Source organism: Vombatus ursinus, unplaced genomic scaffold (assembly GCF_900497805.2).
Source record: "Vombatus ursinus unplaced genomic scaffold, bare-nosed wombat genome assembly UNPS02014807.1, whole genome shotgun sequence".
NCBI classification, from domain to species: Eukaryota; Metazoa; Chordata; class Mammalia; order Diprotodontia; family Vombatidae; genus Vombatus; species Vombatus ursinus.
This window is the reverse complement of record NW_020954585.1, coordinates 37,554,918-37,571,578: the sequence shown is the minus strand read 5'-3', so window position 1 is coordinate 37,571,578 and position 16,661 is coordinate 37,554,918. Positions and strand designations below refer to the sequence as shown.

Genomic DNA, 16,661 nt, shown 5'->3' with positions numbered 1-16,661 from the left:
AGAAAGAAAGAAAGAAAGAAAGAAAGAAAGAAAGAAAGAAAGAAAGACCACAACTTGTTTGACTCTAAGAAACAAGTTGTGGTATATGAATGTAATGAAATACTATTGTGCTATAAGACCTGTAAAGACTTATATGGACTAATGTTGAGTGAAGTGAGCACAAAACCAGGAGAATGTTATACACAGTAACAGCCATGTTTTGCAATGACTAACATTGATAGACTTAGCCCTTCTCAGAAATGCAAAGATCTAAGACATCTCCAGAGGTCTCATGATGGAAAATGCTATCCACATCCAAAGAAAGAACTATGGAGTTTGAATGCAGATCGAAGCATACTATTTGCTATTTTTTTTCTTTTGTTTTGTTTCCTCTTTCTGGTGGTTCCTCTTATTGGTTCTGATTCTTCCTTACAACATCACTAATGTGAAAATATGCTTAATAGGAATGTATATGTATAGACTATATCAGATTGCCTACCATCTTGGGGACAGAAGGAGGGGGAGAAAAATTTAAAACTCATAAACTTACAGAAGTGATTGTTGACAAATCAAAATAAATATTTTTTTTAAATTACATACTTTTCACTTGCTTCCTGATTTTAAAACAAGCTTTTCTCTCTTTGAGGTCAAACTGGAAACTGGGAGTTCTTTGGAATCCACCATCCTTTGAATTTGAATGCTTCTGTAAAATTTTCATTTTCATTATTTCCAGAAATAATATTTGGGAGTCTCAATGTAAGGGCTTGATACAGGGGTGTGATAACAGGATTTGCTTGGTTGTTTAAAAGCCGTAAGCTATATAAGGGCATTTTCCCTTGATCTTGAAGCTCCGGATTTTGTCTATTTCCACATTTTCTAGGATGAAAAAAAAGTAAGGCATAGATAACAGAGGTAGCAATATGCTAAGGCATAAGGTACTGCCTCTTTTATATGGGGGTATTTTGGTTGCAGAAAGGGCCAGAAAAGAACATTTTATAGGTAAAACTGATAAGAATTAGCTTGAAAAGAAATAACCTCTCAGATAAAATTTCCAATAAAAGAAATTCCTGCTACCTTACCCTTCTATTCCTTAACTTATCCACCCCATAAGAGTCCTTCCCTTATCCTCTTCCTCACCCTACCCCCTTGCCCTCTTATTTCTTTCTGAATTTAGAAGACTTTTATAGCCTTCTAGATATATATGTTGTTCCTTCTTTAACCCATTCCCAGTGAGAATAAGGTTCAGTACTACCCACCCTCCCCCTTACTAGCTTTTTCTGTATCAATTTTTCCTTTTATGCCTAATTTGTATGAGATAATTACTCCTTTTTATCTCTCCCTACACAATTTTTTTAGAATCACCCCATTATAGTCAGCTCAGTTCAAGCCTTTCTTTCCAACTAACCAAATAATGATGACAATCATAAGAATAGCACTAATATTTTCACATATACAAAATAAACGATTTGACCTTATTGAATCCCTTATAATTGGTCTTTAATGTTTACCTTATATTTCTCCTGGATATCATATGCCAAATTTTCCCTTAAGTTCTGGGGTTTTTGTCACAAAAACCTGAAAGTCTTTGAATTTGTTAAATATCTCTTTTTTTTTTCATTCAGGATTATACTTAAATTTGCTGGGTAAATTACCTTGGTCATAACCCAACTCTTTTGCTCAACAGAATATAGTATTTCAAGACCTACAGTTCTTCAATGTAGTCATAAGGTTTTATTCTAAGAACATTGTGGGAATTAAATATCACATCATGATGAGGCAATTTAGGAAGTATCAAGGGTAGCAATAGATAGATAGACAGAGATCAATATACAGATCACATACGAATGTACCATTCATAACTCCTAATTCTACCATGTCCACTCTTTCCCTTGCTGGTAAAGGAAAGTAAAGAAACACAAAATATTTTATCAGAAATGTCTGTAGAACACATCAAAGATTTCTGTCATAATGAATGAATGCATGAAATCATGCTTGGAGTGCTTTTTACCTTTTTGCCTTTTATTCCTCTTCTTCTACCTCAAGAAGGATTAATGTCCAGAAATCTGTATCATCCCTAGGTCACTCTGAATGTTCTTTTAAAAGATATTTCAGTCTTCAAGACTGAATCAAATCATGAAAATAAAGCGATGGGTTGGGGATTTACTACTTCTTATTGTTATCTTCCATAATTTGATTCTAATGCTTTTGATGATGTTGTTGATAATGATGATGTTTTTCTATTCATAGTCATTTTAGATCCTTTTTCTCTGGGAATACTTTGTGGCTGTCACTCTTTTAGTCAGGATTTCCTACAGGGGTAGTAAATATTGTGCCTTGTTATGGACCCATACCTAGAGCAGCCATTTCTTCTCACATGGATATAGATAAAGTGTCCTTCACAGGGTCCACAAAGGCAAAACAATTTAGATATTAAGGCATTCCCAATGGTTAGTTTATGTAACCATTTGGGGGTCAAGTTCCATTTACATTACATTCTTATCTTATGCCTTCAAACATGGTTTAGAGGGAAAGAATTTAGAGAGAACAGTTTTCAATTTAATTCAAAGGGTATTCAGTAAGAACTTCTATTTGAAGGACACTGCAGAAGGTCTGAAAGAATGTAAGCTCTACTGAGGGCAAGGGTTCTCTCTCCTTTACCTTTATAATATCTAGTAGAAACATTAACAGAGAGTAGGCATTTGATAAATGCTGTTTGATTGTTTGATGGAGGCATTATTTCCCCTCCTAAAATCCATCAGACTGATATTTCTTACTGTGTTTGTCATAGATACACAAATATAAAAAAAAAAAGAAGAAGAAGCTTGAATTCTATGAGGATACATGAACAGATAGGGTGGGGAAGATCAAGATAGGGTTCATGATTCATATGTTGCCATAGATGAGTCACATAAAGATATCCGAGAGCTGACTGTGTTTGCAAGCAAGACAAGGTCATGAACATGGACTGGATGTTTCTATGTAGGATTATAATGATTAACGGAAACTGTAATGAAAACACAAATCAAGCCTTCACAATCTTAGATGATTACTCTTTAGCTTTTGCGTGTTATTTCATAAGAACAGTGCTGGAGGGCTAATAAGGTGTTCCATATCTATGATGCTTTAGAGATTACAAAGTACTTTTTTTTTTTGAAAAATTATTCATTTTGTGCTTAAATACTAAAAGACAAAAAAAATTCAATTTACACAGCATAACACAGAATTCAGTATGAAACCATAAATCTCCATGTCACAGTTAAAAAAAAAAAATAGCCATGTAATAGGGGCAGCTAGGTGGCACAGTGGATAGAGCACCAGTGCTGCTCTCAGTAGGACTTGAGTTCAAATTTGACCTCAGACACTTACTAACTGTGTGATCCTGGGCAAGTCACTTAACCCCAATTGCCTCACAAAAGAAGGAAGGAAGGAAGGGAGGAAAGGAAGAAGGCAAGAAGGAAGGAAGGAAGGAAAAATATGTAATAAATACTACATATTGGTTTCAAAGCTACCCTGCTTTTCTGTGCTTCCTTCTGAGTTTTCTTTTGTTTTCTGCTGTGCACTTTTATTATTTTCTCTCTCCCTCTCTCCCCATCCCACACTAAAGCAGGCCACCATTAGACACAGCATTTTTCTTATGACAACCCTGTGGAGAATAGCATGGGCCTTGAAGTCAGAAAATTTGGATTCAAATTCAGGTTCTGTCATTAAATGTACACAATCAGCAACTCACAACCCCTCTGTGTTTCAGTGTCCTCCTCCATATAATAATAGTTGTGGACTCGATAATTCGACAAACTTGGAAGTCCCTTCCAATTGTAATTGTTGTCAGTTGTCAGACAACTAAATGCTGAAATAATTCCTGTCATTTGCAGAATATGCGTAAAGTTCATGATGTGCTCTACATTAATTATGTCATTTCATCCTCACAGAAACATCATAGGTAGCTACTACAGAGATTACTCTCTGTTTTACAGAGGAAGAAACTGAGGCTAAGGGGAGCTGAGTATGTTGTTACCTCAGATAATAGAAGTACTGACAAAGGAAAGCTAAATAATACAACAGTGCTTGGGGACATCTAATATTTGGCCCGGTAACACATTTGAATAGTTAGAACTATTTTTTAGATATAGTTGAAAGATAAATTGTGGGATGGCTTTCTGCATATAGCAAAGTTGCACTCTATCTCCATGTTCCAACAACAATTACTCTGTCTAGTTAAGCTAATATTATTGAGGATCGGAACTGTATCACTAATTCTGGTTGAAATTAGATATACTGAAATGTTATGGAATAGGAGAGGTGCTGGCTACTTAGCAACAACTGTTTACAAAAATGGGTCCATTGAGAATAGAAAGGAAAAGAGAAAGTGATGTCTTTTAGAGGAATGAAGATTCTTTGTTTTCTTAGATAAGAATTTTCATCCAGAATAGGAGAATTGGGATAGGAGATTACAGGTGGACTCCAGACCAGTGTAAGTCTATTTTAGATTCACTGAACACAGTTGAATCAGAACACTAAGCTCTAGTTTTCATATAACTAAAAACACAGAGAGAGATACAAGTATTATGTTGTAATTTATGGTAGCATTCAACAAGTCACATGCTTTGATGGCTCCCTTATTTTATTGATCAAGGTGATTCCTTGATAAATTGAAATTATAATCCCTCTTTGCCTTCTCATTCTATATAATTCTTGTCCATTTTTACCATAGAGGATTTACCCAAAGCACTGGAAGACTTTCATTTATTATTTTAGTATCTCATGGGTATTCACACATGAAATGGACTTTACAGTTGTTGTCTTTTATTCTTTCTACTTACCTACTTCCCTTTCTGATCATACATGACCTCAGTTCCATCTTTCATACTTCCATGAGAATCATTGTTGGTGATATTCTATAGCCCAGTTACATATTCCTAATGTCTTTCTACTATCCTTTGCATTATTTTTAATTATGATTCTTTTGAGAATATTGATCACGAGATGAATTATTTCAGGAGCAAACACTTTGGGATTGCACTGTGCATTTTCCATAACGTAAACCAGCCTGATCTCTTCCCACTTGCAAATCTAATTCTAACTCATTGTCCATCTACAGCAATTACTGAAGTTATACATGTGGTCAGACTTGATAGGTTCCCATCTATCTGTATCACATAACCTGGGCAACATACATTTTTCATCCACTTTTGTTTTCCAGAATTGATGGGTAATAATCATACCAAGTAATGACTAGAACTTTGTAAACATTCATTCATTTTTTTTTTCCAGTTAGTGGAATTGACATGGAAATGTGATACATTTCATACATACATGCATAAGACACAGTATTATGGCATCAGTTGGTATTTTAAGAGCTCTCTATATTATTATGCCATAGTTGAATTTGGAAAACAACTTGTTAAATATTAGCTATTATATAAACTGGTTTGGGGTGGGGGAAATTGTTATATAGCAAGATGAAATACAGAGATATTTGAATGCTAGCAAAAAGGCATCTCCAAACACTTCCTTCCAGTTTGTACCCTATAGTGTTATTGGAAAAAAAAAAGATTGAGATAGTGAATCCAGAGAATAAAAATTATAGAATCATACAATTTTTTAATTGGAAAGGATGCTGGAAATCATTTAGTCCATTTTTCCTTCTGAGTAAATATTTTTAAAATGATTTAAAAGGGGGAAGAAATCTAGGACTTAGAAATCCAAAAGCTATAAATGAGAGTCAACCAACCTTCCCTATTGGGAATCAACTTCCTCATTATGTTCTCTTTCAGGTTGGCCTGCTAATCAAAGAGGTTGCTGGAAGAGGAACCTAAAGAGGGTTTCATTGGAGCTGGGGGAAAAGAGTCCTTGAATTTTATTTGTTGATGCTGACTGTTAATATAATTAATTCTTTTGTTTTCTCTTACTTTTGCCATGCCAGAGAGCAATGTTTGATCAATATTCTGCATGGAGCTAAATTATTTCTAGCTATGTTACTGGAATGAGATTTTTTTTTAAAATCAACTCAACAAAACATTACACTCCTAAGTCCTTTCAATTTGCAAAGTGCTTTGTTAGGTGCTAGGGATACAAAAGACAAAAACCAAAAGGGTTGCTCCCTTCAAGAGACCTACATTCTGCTTGAGTTTGTAGTAGAATAAAACAAACAAAAAAAGAAAAAGCCCATAGTCTTTACTTTTGGAAAATAATCAACCAAATCAAATTAAAAAGCACTGAATTACGTGTCACTGTCTCTAAGACCTTATCACACTATCATCAGGAGGGCTAAGCTCAAGGTAAAGGACAAATGATTCTTTGAGGTATTACTTTACCATCTACTTCCTGATATTTTAATTGTATAGCTTTTTAGATGATTGCATTCTTTGTTCCATGCCCACTTTAAAAAATCTTTTCCCCCTACAAATGAGTTCAGAAGAACTTTATTAAGGTGAAAAAATCCACCAAGTTAAAGGAAACTGAATGCTTAGGCTTTAATAATAAGGAGGAGGACAACAACAAAGATGATGATAACATTTAGCATTTATATATCACTTTAAAGATTGGAAAAATTATTACATTGTAATTTTAATTATTGTAATCATTAGAAAAATGATTATGAATATTATCTCATTTGATTGTCACAACAACCCTGGAAGTTAACAGTTGGAGAAACTGAGTTTAAGTGATGTGCCCAGGGTCACACAGCTAGAAAATGTCAGAGGCTAGATTTGAACTCAGGCTTTCTTGACTCTAGCCCAGCACTGTATGGATTGTGCCATTTAGTGGCCTTTAATTTACCAAAGAGTTATGTGAGAAGTCTCCTAAACTGAACACTAAAGAGATTGTATTGTCATTTCAGCCAGGAAATAAGTTGTTCTTAGCAGTATAGAAAGGTTAAAAAACTTATGCATAACTCCAAAGCTAAGCTTCTGGAAAATTAGTGTGTTAAAAAAATCTATATTGTCTTGTAGTATAGAATTAATTGTAAAACAACCATATAATTTTTAAATGTACATACAACTATCTCAACAATGCATGAGCAGATGTATGTTTTTTATTTCAAGAATGTGGACCCAATTTTTGAGGAATTTTGAAAGTTTCTTTCTGGGCATCAAGATGAAAAATTTCCAAGTGAAAAAGGAAACTTTAGATTCCATTACAGTTTGTCCCTTTTACTATTGCCAGACAGCAATTACTCAAGTCTTTTCAAAGCAATGTTTTGATGCAATTGAGCACTGGAGACTTGCATAATCATTTCAACTTCCCCACTATCCAGTTTTAGTGCAGTCTCTGAAACAAATATTCAGTAACTATGAGGTCCTGGTTAAAGGACACTTCTCCTCTTTGCAAAAAAAAAAAAAAATAATAATAATAATAATCACCTTTTCGAAATGTAATCATTTTGATTTTGTATAACCTATGACCAGTGATGTTTCCTGTACAGTAGATAGTGCTGTGGGATTTGTTTACCACAGTGTGTTCTTCCACCAAGGCCAGTGCTGCATGGCCACATTTAGGCTTTTTAGGGATAAGTCTATTTACAATGAGTTTGTTCAGAGTAGTATAGAGCGTACCAAGAAATGCACACTGGGGAATCCTCTGAACCCAGGATACAGCAAGGCCCTCAGGTGTGTACATAGAAGAATGCACATAATAGATAACAAAGACCAATAGAAAGAAGGAAGTTTCCTTTCTCTGGATCCAGAATGAAATGAGGATGATGCTGGCCTTGTTTGTTTTCCTGGGCAAGACTGGAACAGATTGGAAAGATGTGCACCGTCAGGATTTCCCAAAGTGGGGCAGGAAACACAATTTCCTCTTCCCATGTTGTTTAAGTCTAATGACTGAAGCTAATCAAGGGAACAAATTTAGAATTAAGACTATGAGAACATTTTTGTTTAAAAAACAAAACAAAATAACAAATCCACTGGGTAAAGCACCTACTTGCATTTTACCCTTCACCTAATTTTTGCTTCCTACATTTATTTCTCTCACAAAATGAAAGCTAGATGAAATCCTCTCTGTTCTCCTTTAATAACATCCTGTAGGTAGGTGACAAAGTGGTTAAGAGCTCTGGATTAGAGTCAGGAAGACCTGAGTTGAAATCTCCCCTCAGGTACTATGTAGTCATAGGCAAGGCTCTCATACTGTTTCCTCATCTGTAAAACGGGAATAATAACAATAGCACCTACTCACAGAGGATCAATTCAGAAAGCATCTGAAGAGAACTAGGCCAACCTCAAAGTGCTGTATAAATTCTATTACTATTTCTCCCTTTCTCCCAGAATGTGTGCAACCAACATATATTTGCACACCTTCTCCTCTATACTATTTCATATAGCAATCTCATCAGCCCTTTTATTTATTTATTTTCTCTATGCTGATGATTCTCAGTTCACTTTTCCAGCCCTAACATCCCTCTTCACAATCAGACTCACATCTACAGCTGCATGTTAAACATTTCAAACTGGACGTTCCTTAGACATCTTAAACTCACCATGTCCAAAACTGAATTCATTATCTTCCCCACCAACTCTTCCTTTTCCAAATTTCTCTATTACTGTCTTGGCACCACAGTTTTCCCAGTCACCCAGGCTTACAACCTAGGTGTCAACCTCAACTCCTCACTCTCTCTCACCCCCCCATATTCAATTTGTCTCTGAGACTTGTTGATTTTACCTTCATAATATCTCTCCTATATACCTCCTTCTGTCCTCTGACACTGACACCATCACTTCATGCCTGTACTACCATAATATCCTGCTGGTTTTTCTCCCTGTCTCAAGTCTCTTCACACTTCAGTCAATCATATTCATCTCTCAAATTAATCTTCCTAAAATTCAGATTTCATCACATCACACCCCTATTCACTAAACTACAATGGTGCCTTATTGCTTCCAGGATCAAATATAAAATCCTTTATTTGTTTTCAAAACCCTTCACAATCTGGACCTTTTCAACTTTTCCAGTCTTCTTACATGTTACTCACCTGCCACATTTTCTGCAATCCTGTGATCCTAACCTTTTTTTGCTACTTCTCAAATAGAATGTTCTATCTGGCTGTTCCCCATGCCTGGAAAACTCTCCCTCCTCATCTCCACCTCCTGGCTTCCCTAACTTCATTCCAGTCTCAGCCAAAATGGAAAGTACACTCTTAGACCTTAATCTGTAAAAAAAAAATAATGAAATGAAAAGATTGTGTCATTTACTTAATCAAAAAGTAAGCTGAGACCAAAACAACAATAACAACAACAACAACAGCAACATACACACACACACACAATCACAACAGAATTCCCCCAGGGATTCTCAACAATTTAAAAATACTTTCTTTTTTTGGTATTATAGGAAAAAATGATGAAGATATCATTAATTTACTTGGAATATTTGGCTTGTTGCTTCATTCTCCCATTTGTTGGGTCAACTCTTAAGTCTCTTTTCTGTGATGTATAAACAAAATGATAAATGTTTAATAGTTTTTTTTGTAATCTGACTATAAGAATTACAAAATAAAATAAGTTTTAAAAAATTTGCTGTGAATTTGTTGAATAATAAATTTAAGACATTCAGAGTTGGGTGAAGTTGACAAGACTAGATTTTTGGTAATGATTTGTATTCATTGGATGTGCTTTTGCACCATTTTTTTCTGACATCAATGAAGTTATACAGTCCCTCAAAACATAGGAAAATCACTTTTTCTTTACCTCAAAATGAATAATGGGTCTAGGAAAGTCAGATGGCGTAATGGACAAAGTGTTAGACTTGGAGTCAGGGAAGTTCTAAGGTCAAATCCTTCCTCAAGTACTTGTTGTGTGACCCAGAACAAGTCATTTACCCATGTAACCTCAATTTTCTTATCTGAAAAAATGGGGACAGTAATAGTGTCCTTCTCACAGCATTGTTGTGGTGATCAAATGAGTTACATTCAGAGACTTGCAAACCGTAAAATGCTATGTGTTAGCTATTATTATTTTTAATGTTATTATTTATAATTTCAGTGTTTTGCCAGAGGCTCTCATATAATGAGATGTCAAATGTCCATGCATATACTCATTATCCTAGCACTCTAAGATAACTCCCCGAGCTCCCAAGAAGGAGCAAGTTGAGATCTGTCTCAATCTGGAATTTTCCAGACAAGATTATACTCATGAGGGACCCTATAATTGTTTCTTCCCTCAATGGAACCCTCAGATCTTGGGCCACACCAAATTATGAGTGTAGTTCTTAAACTATTTGAGAATTAAATCAACTTATTCTTGATTCCAAGAAACCTTTAAAACCTGTACCAGTTTGTGCTCACCACCATGGTTACATCAACCATAGTACTTTTCACACTATATAACGTTCACATAGCCCTTGAACCAATATACTGAGGAGCATCTAATTAATAACCTTCCTAAGAGTTCTCTCTGGTACAGCCAGAAAAAAAGACATTTCATTCAGACAATTTCATCCAAATAACCAAAACTCTGCGCAGTTTGTTTTCTTTTTTCCACATTGATTTGAGTAATTGATTCTTGTTACTAATTTTCAATTGGACCTTATCTTAGGTTGCTATGACTTCCTTTTTTTCTTTTCTAAATTGTTCAGATAATTGACTCTTCAATTTGCTTGGGGATAAGGGCACTGATGGGCTTCTTACAACAAAAATAACTCTTATTGAGTTAGCTTTTATACTTGCAGTACAGTCCCAAATTGCTATAACATACTTACTATACATGTTCCCTAAAAATAAATCTCTTAGCCCTATTCTCTTCCTTTGAATGCAGAGTAAGTTGTCATAAAGATATCCTCACATGCCCTCTTAGCTGACCCAGAAAAGAGGAGTCATGCTATATAGTTTCTTCCAAGTATAGCCTCAAATGAGGGTCAGGCTAGTTCCTTTGAGAAACATGGGGATTAAAAAAAAAACTTTTCAACAGTTTTTAACAAAAGGTGGGAGACCCAAAAGTGGATGGAACATAGTGATGAACTATACCACAATATAAAATTCAAACTTTCCCTTTACTTAGCTGCATCCTTGAATTCAGGTCTAGTCCATTCTCTCTTTTCTCCATCTCCTTTTTCAATTTTTTTCTTCCTCATAAACTCTACTTCCCCCTGGTTTCTCTCATTCCACAAGTCTCCCTATAGCCCATCCTTCTCTCTTCCCCAACTTTTGCATTCCCATGATGTGTTCCTTAGCAGTAATTTGTTTAATAATGCTAATATACACACAATGTCTGTGTGCCCTTGGAAAGTCACTTACGTTTTCAGCTCTCTAGGTACATAAAGTCTCACATTATAGCCAAGGCACTGGCCTACATTGGCACAGGACTTCCTAAACCAACAAGCAGAGGTCCAGTTCCTATTTCAAACTAAAACCATAATTTCCAGGGACTAAAAGACTTATTTATCCTGGGTATATAATGAAGCAGTCAATCCAACAAGTTTTTATTGAGAAATGCTAATATAAAAAGAGAATAATTATTTATATGTCACCTACCATATGCCAGAAACTGTGCTGGATTTGTTTTGTTTTTAATAAGTATTTTATTTAATCAATATAGGATAAGAGACTGAGATCTCATCCAAGAAACAGAGATATAGAAATTAAATATCTTACCCAGAAGTATTATGTAGCAGAGATGCTATTTGAACTCAGATCCTTTGACTACAAATCCAATGTCCTTTTATATTTCTTACCTTCTAGGAACTCAAGGAATTCTCAGTCTAGTTCAGAAAACAGAGAGATTGATGTGGGCTGTGATAGTTCTATTCAGATAATGAAGCCTATTTGAACTAAGACTTCAGAGATGATGAATGAGATTTGGATAGACTAAGAGGATAGATAAGAGACCATTCTAAAAAAAGGAATATTGTGCTCATTAACAAAGATGTGACCAACAGCAGTATGTACTTAATAGTCAGCAAATAGACCAGGCTGATAGGAGCAGGAGGTACATATTTGGGGAGTGGTAAGAAATAGTCAGACAAGTGGGGTGAGATCCAATTAAAAATGGGTTTGAAAGTCAAGCCAAGGAGTTTCAACTTGATGAAGTAAGGTTTTAAAGATGGTGAAAGTGATATTTTATAAAGATTAGGTTCTTATATACATGATGGGTTAGAGAGTAGAAAGCCTGAAATCAATGGGATCATAAGGAGGCTATTGTCTAACAGTGGAAGTGGAGAGAAAAGACATTTTAGAAGATAATAATAACATATTGTGAGATGGAATATGTAGGGGAAAGGAAGAGGGAAGAATCAAAGATGTCCCAATTTTTTCCAGCTTGGCAACCTAAAAGTATGATGATACCAATGCCACAAATTAGAAAGGAGAGCCAGTCTAGGGAATGGAGGAAGGAAGAGAAAGATGATGATGTCAGTTTAGAAAAGGACATTGGATTTGATTCCCATCTCTGCCCCTTAGTACCTGCATGATGTTGGGTCTGCCATATAAACTCTGGGCCTTAATTTCCTCAACCACAAAATCAGCACATAGGACTAGAATCATTCTTATTTGTCATAAAATCATAGATTTAGAAATGCAAAAGATCTTAAAATTCACTGAGTCCAGTCCCATTATTTTAAAGATGAGGGAGCTAAGGACTATACAGCTTAAGAGACCTGCCCAGAATCACATAGTTAATAGGTGTCTAACTCCAAGTCTCAGATGATCTCCCAGGTTCTTTCTAGTTCTAAATCTATGACATATTACCCTGCTTGTTGATTATGCTATAAATAGTTAGAAACATGAAACTTGGGGACAGCTAAATTTAAAATGGTAATCTGTATTTCATTAGAGTATTGCTATCTAAAGAGAGTAGAAGAAATGTTACTAGATCCATAGGTGTGAATGTTCCTGGTTAGCCCCATGAATGCAATCTAGACTAGAAGCAGAGGAGGGGAATACAAAAGAAGATAGGAATTGATTCATGAGTGTTCTGCTTTGGGAAACTCATCATGCACACTTTGGCTCTCTTGTACCCTAAACAACTGATAAGAGTTATATACTGAAAATCTGTTTATACAGTAAAAAAGATGAATGTAAATAGGAATATCTCAGTGTTTCTTGTGAAGTTGCAATGAAGAAAATAGAGCAGAGGCTGTTTTCATTTTTAATTTGTAACTCCAGAGCTTAGTACATCATAGAAGCATAAGGACTAAACCCAGGATTTCATTAATATAAAGCAGAGGTATTAAAATTTCAACCAGTTTGCCACAAGTAGCTTGTAAAATTGCCAAATATGGAGGGTAGAGCCGAGATGGCAGAGTAAAAGCAGTGACTTGTTTGAGCTCTCCCCCAAACCCTTCCAAATACCTGTAAAAAATGACTCTAATAAATTCTAGAGCAGCAGAACCCACAAAAAGACAGAGTGAAACAAATTCCCAGCCCAAAACAACCTGGATGGTTGATTGGAAAGGTCTATTGTTCCAGACTGGGAGAGGAACGCAGCTCAGTGTGGGCACCCACGCAGGCAAAGACCTGGAGCAGGCCTCAGAGGAATGAATCACACACAGCTGTGGCAGTTTCCAGACTTCTCAACCCACAAACACCAAAGACAACTTAGAAGGTCAGTAGGAAAAGTCTGTGACTGCATTGAGAAAGAAGAACCAGTCCTAGCTCCAGTCCCAGTGCAGCCCTAGGGTGACGGCTGCTTCTGGAGCTCTTGGCCCACAGACTGAGGGGGAATTGAGTGGCTTATTGGAGGGGGATTGCAGGGATCTCTTCGCCGGTGCTGAGGCAGGATTTTCTTGTTTTGCCTGTGCTTGGATCTGGCTCACAGTTGTGGGTGGTGGTCCTGGGGTGAGGAGGAATGCTGTCATGGTGGACCTTGTAGTTGCAGTGGAGAGGGAATCCTTCTCACAGTCCCAAGGCAAAAGAGTGTTTGTGCATAGACCAGAGCACAGGCCAGGAAAGGAGAAAACACCTCACCCATTATCATACCACCTTGGAAGAACTGAAAATTTTCAGGTGCCTAGAAGTATCTCTGAAAACAGGTGCACAAAATCTACAAAACTTGGGACAGTACATTCTCCACACTGGAAGCAGACCACTACCTTAGCAAAGAGTTTAAAACTCACGTAATTGGTTGGGATCATGAGCAAACTTTGCAAAAATGTCAGACCATAGAATCTTTCTTTGGTGAACAAGAAGATCAAAACATACAACCAGAAGAAGACAACAAAGTCAAAGCTCTTATATCCAAAGCTTCCAAGAAAAATATGAATCAGTACCACGCCATCGAAGAACTCAAAAAGGAGTACATGATAGGTACATGATGCAATATTGCATCTTCAAAATTTCAATGCAGGAAAAAAAACACAAATTTACAATAAAATGTTAAATTTGAGATGTGTCTTTTTAAAATGTATATATATATTTAAATCATACAAATTTCAAAAAAAATTAAAGAGTTAAAGAAGGTAGATTTCCATGGACAGACTGAGTAATTTTTTTTAAAGGGGGTGGTAGGCCAGATACATGTGGGAACCTCTGTCTTACACCATACTTTCTTTTATTTTGTCCACCTTCTCTACAAAAAAAAAAAAACATATATATATATATGAATATATATATACATATGAGGGATTGACAACTTTTAAAACCACTCTTTTGCTTTGATATTCTTTCCTAGTATAATAATAAATTTTTAAATACTTCACAAAGAAACTGAACATTTAACAAATTCTTCTTTCTTAGGATAACCTTAAGGACACACAATAATGTCGAGAAAAAGTAACCATGATAGAATGCTAATGGGAACTAATTGTATTTATAATGTGTTGGCAGTTACCAAGTTATTGTTATTGTTTGTCGTTTGTTCTTGAGGAGGACAGATGACATCAAGAAGGTGATGTCTTGACTTGCAAGTGAATTAGATTTAAGTGAGAGAAGGCTGTTCAAACTTACCAGCCTCACTCTCTCCTCCACAGCCATCTTGGTCCGGTGGCAAGGTAGAAATCAGGACAGTAACTCATAGTTACTATGAAAAAATGGTAATAGGCAGTGATTGTGTTTGCATTGTGTTGATCATTACCAAGTAACTGGCCTAGAAACACTGGCTTTCCCAGCTTAAGCTACCATTTTAAACTTCTCCTGATGACTTTTGTCATAAGCTTTATCGATGTTATTGAGGAGGATGAACACATCAGGCCCGAATACCCCTCTAAATTGTAGGCCCAGTTCTAAATGACTATAATTCTCTTTTTCCAAATAAAAGTAAACCCAGATTAATTGAATTTTTTTTCTTAATTTTTAAAGCCTGTTAGAATGCACTATGGTTGAATAATAACTTGACAAAAATTACATTATTTCATTTCTCCAAGTACAAAATGTTTTAGAATCTAAAGCTCCTGGCTTTATTTGGACATTTATTGTACAGTAACTAAAGTACTGCCATGTGAAGATGGTTAAACAGAGAACTTCTTTTTCTCTTTATTTTAGTCACAGGTCAAAGACTTGTTTTAATTATCTAGCCATAAGGTTTCTTAACACAAATGTTTTTTATTAATAATGATAATAGTAGCAACTTACATTTATATAATACTTTAATGTTCACAAAGATATGAATTTAAAATTTAAAAATTAAAAAAAACTTTCAGGTCAAGAAAGCATTTCAGATATAATATTTGCAACATAACCATTTCTTTTTAAATCACAAGTTCGAGAAATCTTTGTCACTGTTAAGTTTTTTTCTTTCCTTTCTATTGTCCCTCTCTCCTTCTCCTTATATTTTCATGTAGATTGATAAAAAACAGTACACCAAAATACTTGCTCTCTTTGAGAGTGGGAAGAAAGAAGGCATCGAATTGGAATGTGGAGGACCTTGGTGAGAGAAAGGTTACTTCAGCCAGCCCACGGTTTTCTCCAAATGTTACTGATGAGAGATGCACATCACCCAAGAAGAGATTAAGATCTTGGTTACATTCTGTTCCTTCAGTTACTTTCTTTTTTGTCTACACACTTGTACACAAAGTGTCCATTTCCAAGACTCAACTAGTTGAATTACTTTCCCAGTAGTGCTTATCTCCCCTTATGTTTTACCTTCATTTGCTTCTCTTTAGTCATTAATACATTTTAGCTGTTGTTATCTAGGCTAGAGGCTTGAACACTCACAAAACATCTGGCAATAACTAAGATTATTATGTGGCAGTTCCAAACTTTTTATACCCAAGTAATAGGAAGAGAAAAATATCTCTATATGCTAGGGGGGGAAACACCGTAGAAGTCATAAAAAGCACTATTTTCACTGGTTTTTTCTCCTTTTCAATGATAGGGAATCTTCCCAACACCACCTAGTGGAGGTCTTCATTAGATTGACTTCAGTTTGTGAAATATCGTTGAAGTCATTGAGCCCATTTAAAAGTCATAGACCCTGAAGAGATCAAGAGACATCAGCTGATCCAGAGCACTGCCTTTTGGCTTACAGATAACGAAACCACACAGAACAAATTGTTTATTGTTGTTGCACTGCCCTGAGAGACAAAAACTTCACAGCATTTATTAGCATCCTCATCACCCTGACTGTCAAGAGATTTTTCTTTTATTCAACTAAAGTTTCTGTATTCCTTTCTTATTGTATCTAATAATAACAACAATGATAATAATTGCTAACATTTAGAAAGCACTCTAAGGATTACAGAGGGCCTTACATATATTATTTAACAGGAACATCGAAAACACACTAGTTACATCTTCCTCATACGATAAAACAATA

At 35.6% G+C, this 16,661-nt stretch overlaps 1 pseudogene; it reads left to right on the top strand.

Annotated features, from left to right (window-relative positions):
* LOC114052147 overlaps positions 1-15,825 on the top strand; it is a 19,398-nt pseudogene extending 3,573 nt beyond the window's left edge.
* The last annotated feature ends 836 nt before the right edge of the window (positions 15,826-16,661 follow it).